The 12,475-nt window shown below is 39.3% G+C and overlaps 1 pseudogene; it reads left to right on the top strand.

The window, feature by feature from the left end:
- The window catches only part of LOC127664610 (sentrin-specific protease 2-like), a 39,135-nt pseudogene extending 27,707 nt beyond the window's left edge, over window positions 1-11,428 (top strand).
- The last annotated feature ends 1,047 nt before the right edge of the window (window positions 11,429-12,475 follow it).

Here is a 12,475-nt window from a genome sequence, read left to right as displayed (position 1 = left end):
TTGTATATATTCAAATAAAGATTATATCTGTGTATTATCTTATTCAATATTGAATAAATATTGAATATTAAATATTTTAAATGTCTTGGAAAATCCTCAGGTATGACTTCTCCCTCTCAGGCCACACGAGTATAAATATGTGTCATTTTACAACTGCAGGAGAATCTTGCTCATAGGACAAAGAATCTCTCAAGTGATGTTCTTTGCATTTGAGATATTATAGGTAGTCACTGTGGGACCTTAATTAAGTTGGCCAATTATATGTGTGATCAATGCCTTTGTCTCTGAAATGAAGAGCTTCCTTCTAACACATCCAAAACCTTGAAGTCTGGAACTGCAAAAATAAGTCATAGTTTTTTAGTGTCAGTAGTATTGTAGTTTCCTGCCTGACCTAGACTCCAGCTGTAAATTAGTTCTGCTGATTTCTCGACATCATCCATGGTAAAATGCTGAGTTGCATGGTCAGTTAATATTGATGCCCAAGATATAACATAGACTACAGACTGTGCTAAGACCGCCTTGATTTGAAACAGCATACAGGTTCTAGTGGCTGACTAGAGTTACAGCACTGTCTCGTCTGCTTTATGCTTCTTAGTATTCCTGTTAGTAGCTTAGCATCATGCTCATCTGTCAGATCTTAGGTGGCATGTTTGCTCTCTATACTAAAACTTATGAAGTGAAGATTCACGTTTACTTGACACAAACTAGAATCACCTGGAAAGAGTCTAAATCAGGGATTATCTAGATCAGGTTGACCTGAAGATACATCATACTGATTGTCTTGATGACAAAGTTAAGGTAGGACGACCTCTCCACTGTGGGTATCGCTATTTCCCAGGTAGAGGATAGTGAACAATGCCCAAGTAGAGAAAACAAGCTGCGTGGAGGCATAGTCCTTGACTGTGAATGCAATGAGACTGGCTGTTCCAAGTTCCTGCCATCTTACCACACCCTAATGATGATGGGTTGTCATCTATAATGTGAGCTGGGTAAACCCTTTATTCCCCGATGTTTCTTTGCTGGAGGCAGATTTTTGCAAAGCAACTGAAAATTAAACTAATACACCGCATATATGAACTGCCTAAAATAGTTAAATTCACAGAGATGGAAAGTCAAATATTGATTATTAGAACTGGTTGGGGAAGCATGGGGAGTCAGTGATTAGGGAACAGAGTTCTGATTTGGGGTGATGAAAGAGGTCCTGAGGATGAATTGTAGTGATTCAGCATGAGCACACTCAATACTTCCTCTCTTCATTCTGCCTTTCTAGCACCTTTGGAAACACTGGGATACTCTTAAGGTAGCCTTAAGCTTGCTAAAGGCTGTCTTCTGGACATGACATGACTATGGTGCCTCTAAATGTATAGATTGGAGTTTACCAGTACTAGACCTGCACAAGATCAAGCCAGCTAAATTCTAGTATGAATGGGAGAGGAACTTCCAAAACAGAATAGGTGAAGAAATATTTTGGGGTATGTATGGGCATGGTAGGTTGCCCAGTTTCCAGAGTATGACCTTATATCCTTGCACATATGAGCAGCGTTAATTGGACTGGGTGGGTTATTAACAATAAATAAATAAGAAAATAAGTAGATATAAGAAAATAAATATAGTAATTAATTAATAAGGCATGAAGTTGAGAGGCAAATATATTAGGAAATATGCATGGATAGTGGGAGAAGAAAATGGAGAGTGAATTTGTTCATATTTTACTGTATATGTGCATAAAATCATTGAAGAGTCATTTAATTCATAGTTTTATAAAGACCCTCCGCCACAGTGTGCCATCTCCAAGCAATGCACGAAGCCAGCTATACACCCAGCAGCCATCAAGGAAGAGGCAGCTTGCACAGGTGAGTCTGGCCCTGCAGAGCAGAGGATATAGTCTGGAGGCCTCTGGCAAGAGCCTTCCAGTTTCCGCTCCTGGATCAGGAACAATCTAGGCTACAGTGCGCCATCTCCAAGCAGTGCAGGAAGCCAGCTATACGCCCAGCAGTCAGTGAGGAGGAGACAGCCAGCACAGCCTGCATCCAGAGCTGATTGGGGCCACAGAGGTACATACCCAAATACAACTACAAGAGAGTGGGTCTTGGCTGCCATCTTTGCTTCTGTGACTGTGCAACAGATTGGTAGGCAGGTTTCACCAGAGTAGAGGATCACTTGGGACACACCGCACTAAGACTCCACCTGAACACAGGAACTTGGCAGCACCACAGCAATTTGTGTCAGGAAAAAGCAGCTCACCCAGGGTTGCTGAGATAGGCCTGCAGGCACACACACAAGAGGGGCAAGCTCCAGCCAGTAACATCAGGCCCAACTAACACCAGAGATAACCAGATGGCAAAAGGCAAACATGGGAACTTTGCTAACAGAAATCAAGGCAATATGGCACCATCTGAACTCAATTCTCCCACAACAGCAAGTCCTGAATACTGCAACACACCAGGAAAGCAAAATTTGGATTTAAAATCACAGGTCATGATGCATCATGGAGTGCTTCAAGAAGGACATAAATAACTCCCTTAAAGAAATACAAGAGAACACAAGTAAACAGTGAGAACCCCTTGAAGAACTAAGGGAAAACACAGCAAAGCAGGTGAAGGAATTAAACAAAGTCACCCAGAATCTAAAAAACGAGGTAGCAACAATAATGAAATCACAAAGGGAGACAACTGGGGACATAGAAAACCAAGGAAAGAAGTCAGGAGTCATGGATCCAAGCATCAACAACAGAATACAAGAGATAGAAGAGAGAATCTCAGATGCAGAAGATACCATAGAAAGCATTAATACAATAGTCAAAGAAAATGAAAAATGCAAAAAGCTCCTGACCCAAAATATCCAGGAAATCCAGGACAAAATGAGAAGACCAAACCTAAGGATTATAGGCATAGAAGAGAGTGACGATTTCCAACTTAAAGGGCCAGTAAATGTCTTCAACAAAATTATAGAAGAAAACTTCCCTAATCTAAAGAAAGAGATGCCCATGAACATACAAGAAGCCTACAGAACTCCAAATAGATTTGACCAGAAAAGAAATTCCTTCCATCACATAATAATTAAAACACCAAATGTACTAAACAAAGAAAGAATATTAAAAGCAGTAAGGGGTAAAGGTCAAGTAACATATAAAGGTACATCAGATTTCTCACCAGAGACTGAAAGCCAGAAGAGCCTGGTCAAATGTCATGCAGACCCTAAGGAAACACAAATGCCAACCCAAACTGCTATATCCAGCAGATCTCTCAATTATCATAAATGGAGAAACCAAGGTTTTTCATGACAAAAACAAATTTACACAGTATCTTTCCACAAATCCAGCCCTTCAAAGGATAATGAATGGAAAACACCAACAAAGGGAGGGAAACTACACATAAGAAAAAGCAAGAAAGTAATCTCCTTTCAACAAACCCAAAAGAAGATAACTATACAAACATAAAAATTATATCAAAAACAGCAGGAAGCAACAATCACTATTCCTTAATATCTCTTAACATCAATGGACTTAATTCCCCAATAAAAAGACATAGACTAACAGACTGGATTCATAAACAAGACCCAACATTTTGCTGCATACATGAAACACATCTCAGCATCAAAGATAAATACTACCTAAGAGTAAAAGGGTGGAAAACAGTTCTCCAAGCAGGTCCCAGGAAACAAGCTGGAGTAGCCATTCTAATATCAGATAAAATAGACTTTCAACCAAAAGTCATCAAAAAGATACAGAAGGCCACTTTATACTCATCAAGGAAAAATCTACCAGGAAGAACTCTCAATTTTGAACATCTATGCCCCAAATACAAGGGCACCTGTATTCGTAAAGGAAACCTTACTAAAGTTAAAAGCACACATCACACCCCATACAATAATTGTGGGGGACTTAAACACTCCACTCTCTTCAATGGACAGATCAGGGAAACACAAACTAAACAGAGTCACAGTGAAACTAACAGAAGTTTTGGACCAAATGGACTTAATAGATATCTATAGAACATTTCATCCTAAATCAAAAGAATATACCTTCTTCTCAGCACCTCATGGTACCTTCTCCAAAACTGACCATATAATTGATCACAAAACAGATCTCAACAGATATAAGATGATCGAACTAATTCCATGTCTCCTATCAGATCACTATGGAATAAAGGTGGCCTTCAATAGCAGTAAAACAACAAAAAGCCCACATACACATGGAAGCTGAACAATTCTCTACTCAATCATACCTTGGTCAAGGAAGAAATAAGGAAAGAAATCAAAGACTTTTTAGAATTTAATGAAAATGAAGGCACAACATACCCAAACTTATGGGACACAATGAAAGCAGTGCTAATAGGAAAACTCATAGCTCTGAGTACCTAGAAAAAGAAGCTGGAGAGAGAACACACTAGCAGTTTAACAGAACACCTGAAAGCATTAGAACAAAAAGAAGCTAATGCACCCAAGAGGAGTAGAAGGCAGGAAATCATAAAACTCAGGGCTGAAATCAACCAAGTTGAAACAAAAAGGACTATACAAAGAATCAAAAAAAAAGTAGGAGCTAGTTCTTTGAGAAAATCACCAAGATAGATAAACCTTTAGCCAGACTAACCAGAGGGCACAGAGATAGTACCTAAATTAACAAAATCAGAAATGAAAAGGGTGAAATAACAACAGAAACTGAGGAAATCAAAAAATTATCATATCCTACTACAAAAGCCTATACTCAGCAAAACTGAAAAATATGGATGAAATGGACAATTTCCTAGACAGATACCAACTACCAAAATTTAACCAGGATCAGGTAGACCATCTAAATGGTCCCATAAATCCTAAAGTAATAGAAGTGGCCATTGACAGTCTCCCAAATAAAAAAAGCACAGGACCAGATAGCCTTAGTGCAGACTTCTATCAGACATTCAAAAGAGACATAATGCCAATACTCTTCAAATTATTCCACAAAATGGAAACAGAAGGAACGTTACCCAACTTGTTCTATGAAGCCACAACTTCACCGATACCAAAACCACACAAAGATCCAATGAAAAAGGAGAACCTTAGACCAATTTCCTTTATGAATACAAAAATGCAAAAATACTCAATAAAATTCTTGCCAACCGAATCCAAGAACACATCAAAACAATCATTCACCATGATCAAGTAGGCTTCATCCCAGATATGCAGGGATGGGTCAATATATGGAAATCCATCAATTTAATCTATTACATAAACAAACTTAAAGAAAAAAAACATGGTCATTTCATTATATGCTGAAAAAGCATTTGATAAAATTCAGCATCCTTTCATGTTAAAGGTCTTGGAAAGATCAGGAATTCAAGGCCCATACCTAACCATAATAAAAGCAATATACAGCAAACCAGTAGCCAACATCAAACTAAATGGAAAGAAACTTGAAGTAATCCTACTAAAATCAGGGACTAGACAAGGCTGCCCTCTCTATATATATTTATTCAATATAGTACTTGAAGTTCTAGCCAGAGCAATTAGACAACAAAAGGAGGTCAAAGGGATAAAAACTGGAAAGGAAGAAATCAAACTATCACTATTTGCAGATGATATGATAGTACACTTAAGTGCCCCAAAAAACTCCATCAGAGAACTCTTACAGATGATAAACAACTTCAGCAAAGTGGCTGGATATAAAATTAACTCAAGCAAATCAGCAGCCTTCCTATACTCAAAGGATAAACAGGCTGAGAAAGAAATCAGGGAAATGACACCCTTAACAATAGCCACAAACAAATATAAAGTATCTTGGTGTGACTCTAACCAAACAAGTAAAAGATCTGTATGACAGGAATCTCAAGTCTTTGAAGAAAGAAATCAAAGAAGACCTCAGAATATGGAAAAATCTTCCATGCTCTTGGATTGGTAGGATTAATATAGTAAAAATGGCCATCATGCCAAAAGCAATCTGCAGATTCAATGCAATCCTCATCAAAATACCAACTCAATTCTTCACAGAGTTAGAAAGAGCAATTCTCAAATTCATCTGGAATAACAAAAAGCCCAGGAGAGCTAAAACTATTCTCAACAGTAAAAGAACTTCTGGGGGAATCAGTGTCCTTGATGTCAAGCAATACTACAGAGCAATTATGTTAAAAAACTGCATGGTATTGGTACAGTGACAGGCAAGTAGATCAATGGAATAGAATTGAAGACCAAGAAATGAACCCACAGAATTATGGGTTACTTGATCTTTAACAAAGGAGCTACAACCATCCAGTGGAAAAAAAGATAACCTCTTCAATAAATGGTGCTGGTTCAACACCAGCATGTTCAACACCAACACTGGTGCATGCAGAAGAATGCAAATTGATCCATTCTTATCTCCTTGTATTAAGATCAAGTCCAAGTGGATCAAGAACCTCCACATAAAACCAGACACACTGAAACTAATAGAAAAGAAACTGGGGAAGACCCTTGAGGACATGGGCACAGGGTAAAATTTCCTCAACAGAACACCAATAGCTTAGGCTCTAAGAGTTGGCAAATGGAACCTCATAAAACTACAAAGTTTCTGTAAGGCAAAGGACATTGTCAAAAGGACAAAACCGGCAACCAAGAAGGCTTATATCCAAGATATACAAAGAACTCAAGAAGGTAGACTCCAGAGAGCCAAATATCCCCCTTAAAAAATGGGACACAGAGCTAAACAAAGAATTTTCACTTTAGGAATATCAAATGGCTGAGAAGCACCTAAAGAAATGTTCAACATCTTTAGTCTTTAGGGAAATGCAAATCAAAACAACCCTGAGATTTCACCTCACACCAGTAAGAAAGCTTAAGATCAAAAACTCAGGAGAAAACAGGTGCTGGCGAAGATGTGCAGAAAGAGGAACACTCCTCCATTCCTGGTGGGGTTGCAAGCTGGTACTACCACTCTAGAAATCAGTCTGGTGTTTTCTCAGAAAACTGGAAATATTTCTGGAGGACCCTGCTGTACCACTCCTGGGTGTATACCCAGAGGATTCCCAGCATGTAATAAGGATACATACTCCACTATGTTCATAGCAGCCTTATTTATAATAACCAGAAGCTGGGAAGAACCCTGATGTCCCTCAATGGAGGAATAGATACAGAAAATGTGGTATATATACACAATGGAGTAGTATTCAGCCATTAGAAACAATGAATTCATGAAATTCTTAGACAAATGGGTAGAACTGGAGAACATCATCCTAATTGAGGTAACCCAGTCTTAAAAGAACACTCATGGTTTGCACTCACTGATAAATGGATATTAGCCTAGCAGCTTGGAATACTCAAGGCATAATTCACATATCAAATGATGCCCAAGAAGGAAGGAGTGGCCCCTGGTCCTGGAAAGGCTCAGTGCAGCAAGCAGTGTAGGGTAACACCAGGAAAGGGAAGTGGGAAGGGTTGGATTGGGGAACAGGTGGATGGAAGTGGGCGTATGGGACTTTCGGGGAGGGGGGATTGCAGGAAATGGAAAAAACACTTGAAATGTAAATAAAGAATATATTGAATAAAAAAATAAAAAATAAGACAGAAAACATACAAATGAATACATTAATGATGCAACTCAAACATTTGAAAAACCAAAAAGAAGCCAAATCCAGAACCAGTCAATGGCAAGAAATAATAAAACTCAAAGCAGAAATTAATGAAACAGAAACAAAACAACACCAAGAATCAACAAATAACTGGTTCTTCTGAAAGAGAAGGCACAGAGAAAAGTCTGGGGTCCTTCAGAGATTCACTAGTCTGACTCAAGTTATGCCTTTGGTAAGTAAGAGATTTTTTTTATTAAAAGAAGACTGACCAAGACCATACAGAGATTTCTCTAGATAAGGCCAAGGCTTTGTAGCAAAACCTATAAAGTTACAATTTTGGGAAGCCAAAATAATTCATACCCTGTCCAAGTGAAGGCAAGACTTGATTTTGTGACATTTCCAGCCTTGGCCATGCAAGTAAGCAGGCATTTTGTACAAAAACAGAACTTAACGGTTAGCTTGTTTAACCTTGTGACCTATCAGTTTATAGGACTACTGAGGCACTGAAATAATTTGCAACATTCAGCAATATTTGTAAGAGTGGCTCAACTGTACAAGAAAGTGGTCCATCTCAGGCTACCTGACAGGGTATATTCAAGATACAGTAATTTCCTCATGTCTTATGAAAGCTAAAAGCAATATGATTTTACAAGGCTAGCACAGTAAATTTATCCTCTAAAGATAATGTTAGGTTATTCAGTGATATAGGAACAATGTGTTAGTTTGAAATCTTTTTTTCTTTGCATGGGAACAAATTGCTCCAAGGTGTAATTAGAAAGAAGAGAAAGGAGACTGGAAAAAACAAAATGACATCTGGGAAAATGACAATCAGAAGAAATTCAAACTTTTTAAAGAAAACAAAGTACATTTCTTCCTTACAGTAAAACATTGGTATAAATATACTTGCACAATTGGTTAATATTGTCGTAGGAAAAAAAAAAAACCCAAACAGTATGTCTCTCAACTCTTTACTCAGATTTCTATAAAAGTGTCTCCATACGTTTGAGAGTAGGTCAAAGAGCTGCTCAAGGGGCCAGAGATGGATCCGTGGTTAAAGTACTTGCTGTTTAACCATGGTGGCTTGATCCCAGGACCCACTGAAAACACACACCTCTCTATTTCAGCTACAATTTGATTCTTTATACTGTTTTCTAGGGAGAAGTTCAGGGATTTTGTTATTGCTAGGATTGCAATCAAAGTAGTGATGTATCTTTGTCAATGGATCTTATTGACAATGGTGAGATTTTATTTATTCTCTTAGGGCAAGGCATTGATTCTTGGTGAATTGATACCAGTTTGGCAAGTTTTCTCCAATATTGAAACATTGAACCATATCACCCTTCATTCACTCTGAAGGGAAGCTCCTCAGGCAGGAAGGTACCTCATAAGATTCCAAGATGGTCCCTGTAACTGATCAGATACACCAGGTTCCTTCCCTGCCAGAGAGCAATAAAGGCTGAAAGTCCCTCTCAGATGAAAGGAAGTTGAGCTGCCAAGAAGACTCTCAAAAGAGCCAACCTCATGCCGGCTGTCTGGAAGACGTTTAGACCAACTGAGGCACCTGGAAAGGACATTCTCCAACCTGTTGAGCCATCTACAGGCTGTGCAGTTTCTCTGGGTTCCCAGCTTTTTGAGCTGTCACCCATGCTGTGTGGGCTTTGGTGATACAGCTGTCTCTGAGTCATTTCTGCTCTTGTAAGTAACCCCTCACCCATATTCCTATAAGTAACCCCAATAAAATTTATTGGTTCATCAAGTAGGACTTTGGTAGTATGGGCACTTTGGTCTGTCCTGGGTTCCTTATCCAGGGTAAACAATGTTCTGTCACACAACAGTACCTACTAGGTTTCATAACTGTAAAATTCTATTTATTGTTTGTAATTAGCAAGCATATTGTCTATGAGCACATATTTTGAAGGTCACTTATATTATGAGGGGGACCTATAGTTCTATAATTGGCCATGATGGGACAGTTTCCTAGAAGACAAATGTACTAGTCAGCACCAGCTGAACTAAGCTGAGATGATTTAGGTAATGCTGTGCTCTGCCAAAAGGACTTAAATTTGTATCACTTCATTCAAACTTCCCACTCCGGCAAGGGAGCTCTGAAATCCTGGACCCAGGTTGGGTTTGGGGAGGGTGTCCACCCTCCAAAGCGTTGATTTGGGTTCTTTCAGGTGACATCACAACCAACTAAGGAACCTCGAAAGGCTGTGGCTAGGGGCAACCCCCTGAGTTAGACATCATTCGTGAGGTTGCCTCTGATGTGTTAGCTGCTAGGTTTAGGCCTGGTGTCTTACTAGTGATTAACTAGGATGATTAGTCCTATTTCAAAGTTGTACATATTTAGCTGGTTACAGCTCCCTAGAAGGATACTTCTAAGAAAGTATTCGGAGATCCCAGAGTTTCCCAGAGTGGAACCCTGACCTGTAAAGTCAACTCTTAATAAAGAAGAGTTATTCAGAGGCTAATAACTTTTCTTCCTTGGGCCAACCATGTATTGGAAGAAGTGATTCTTCGGGCTCAAGGCACATCAACCCAAGAGTACCCACCTGGAGCCAGGCCTACATTTGAGTTTGCTTGGAAATTGGAAAGGCAGAACTATACCTGAGCCAGCACCCATGAAAAAATCAATCTAAACAGCCCTGGGATGGAGATGAAGCCCGAAGAGTCAGGAAAAGTGCAAAAGCACAAATTCCAGCATGAAAGGGGGACAGGAACAGAGCCTGAAGCTTTGGGACAAGTTCCAAAAAAGAAGTGCCAAGATGCAGCAAAGATGGTATTTAAAGAGCCTGGCTCAGAGGAAGACCCCTCAGGAGCAACAACACCTGGACCATCAGAAAGAAGAGCCAGGCAGGGGTCACATACATAAACCCCATGAAGAGTCCAAGACAACAAAAGCCCTGCAGAATACCAAAGAGCCTCCAGAGCAGGCTGGAATGGAGAGGAAGCCTGCTGATGGGTGCAAGGGTCGCAAGTGGCCCCATTCCACCTATGCCATCCTGGAGGAAACCAATCACAGCACCCCAAAGAGAAAGCACGGAAGATTACCTCCACATCTTCAGTGTGTAGACCATGTAAGATCCGATCCACACAGGCCAGACTTACCAGGAACATCAGCTCAAAGCAACCTGGATAGTGGTAGCAGAGATAGTTTACTCCCCAACAAGATGCCAGTACTTGCGGCAGATAAAAAGCCTCTCAGGGACCAAGAAAAAGGCAGAGAAGTGGATCGGATCATCAATATTACACAGGACATGGAGAAGGAAATTAAGACTGCATTGGGTTCAGGATCCCTAGAGGAAATCCTAAGGAGCAGATTCAAGCTGCACGTCACCGGAGGCGATATTCAGACCCTGGAGAATGGCCGGTGGTTCAGTGATGAGGTCATCAACTTCTACGTGAACCTTCTGGTGGAGAGAAATGAAAACCAAGGCTACCTGGCTCTTCATGTATTCAACACGTTCTTTTACCCCAAGCTGAAGCATAGTGGTTACTTTTCTGTGAAACGGTGGACTCGAGGAATCAATCTCTTTGAAAAAGAAGTGATCTTGGTGTCTATTCACGAGAAGGTGCATCGGAGCTTGGTGGTCATCGATTGAAGAAAACAAAATATTATGTACCTAGATTCCATGGGACAGACAGGGAAGACTTTGTGAGACCATCTTCCAATATTTACAAAATGAGAGCAAGACAAGAAGGAACATGGAACTGGACCCTTTGGAGTGGAAGCAATACAGTGCGACATCAGAGGAGATTCCTCAGCAACTGAAGGGGAGTGACTGTGCAGTGTTTACCTGTAAATATGCGGATTACATGCTAGAGACCAACCTGTCACCTTTACTCAGCAGGGCATGCCCTTCTTCAGGAAGAGGATGGTATGGGAAATCCTGCATAGTCACTTACTGTAACAACATCCACCTGGTTGCTATGGTCCCCAGCCCTGTCCTTTTCCATCCATGTTTCTAATATGCCTCATGTAGGAGGAGTTGAAGAGATGAGAAACACTTAATGAGCTGTCTGACTGGATGAAGCCCTCTCTCTTCAATATAGTCCTATCATGGGCTGTGGGACTGTGCCATCTCTAGGATGCGTGCAACTACCACAAGCTTAGAAGCTGCTGCTGTCCAACCTACAGGAGACTACGTGTTCAAGAAATAATGTTATAATGCTGGATTTAGTCAATGAATTGGTGTTTTTGTTTACTTTGTTTTGTTTTTTGTTTGTGGTTTTGTTTTTGTTTTGTTTGTATTTGTGTTTTTGTTTGTGTTTTGTTTTTGTTGATGTTTTTATGGTTTTTTTTTGTGTTTCCTGTTTTGTTTTTTGTTTTTGTTTTTTTTTTGTGTAGTTTTGGCTGTTGTTTTTTGTTTGTGTTTTTGGTTTTCTTTTTGTGGTTTGTTTTTTTGGTTGTATTTTGGGTTTCTTTTCTTGTTTGTTGGTTTTTGTTTTTTGCTTGTGTTTTTGGATTGCTTTTTGTTGTTTTTTTGTCTATGTTTTTGGTTTTGTTTTTTATTGTTTGTTTTTCTTGTGTTTTCTGTATTGCCTTTTGTTTGTTTTTTCGGTTGTTTGTGGTTTTGTTTTTGCTTTTTGTTGTTTTGTTTGTGGTTTTGTTTTTGTTTTTTTGATTTGTGGTTTTGGTTTTCTTTTTTTGTTGTTTTGTTTGTGTTTTGTTTGTGGTTTTGGTTTTGTTGTTTTTTTGTCTGTGCTTTTGGCTTTAGTTTTTATTGTTTGTTTTTATTTGTGTTTTTTTGTATTGCCTTTTGCTTGGTTTTTTTGGTTGTTTGTGGTTCTGTTTTTGCTTTTTGTTGTTTGTTGCTTTGTGGTTTTTGTTTTGTTTTTTGTTGTTTTTTGGTTTGTGGTTTTGGTTTTGTTGTTTTTTGTTGTTTGTTTTTTGTTTGTGGTTTTGTTTTTGTTTTTGTTGTTTTTTGTGTTGTGTTTTTGGTTTTGTTTTGTCTGTG

Source organism: Apodemus sylvaticus, chromosome 14 (genome assembly GCF_947179515.1).
Source record: "Apodemus sylvaticus chromosome 14, mApoSyl1.1, whole genome shotgun sequence".
Classification (NCBI taxonomy): domain Eukaryota; kingdom Metazoa; phylum Chordata; class Mammalia; order Rodentia; family Muridae; genus Apodemus; species Apodemus sylvaticus.
The sequence above is the reverse complement of the archived record's forward strand: the minus strand, read 5'-3'. Positions and strand labels throughout refer to the sequence as shown.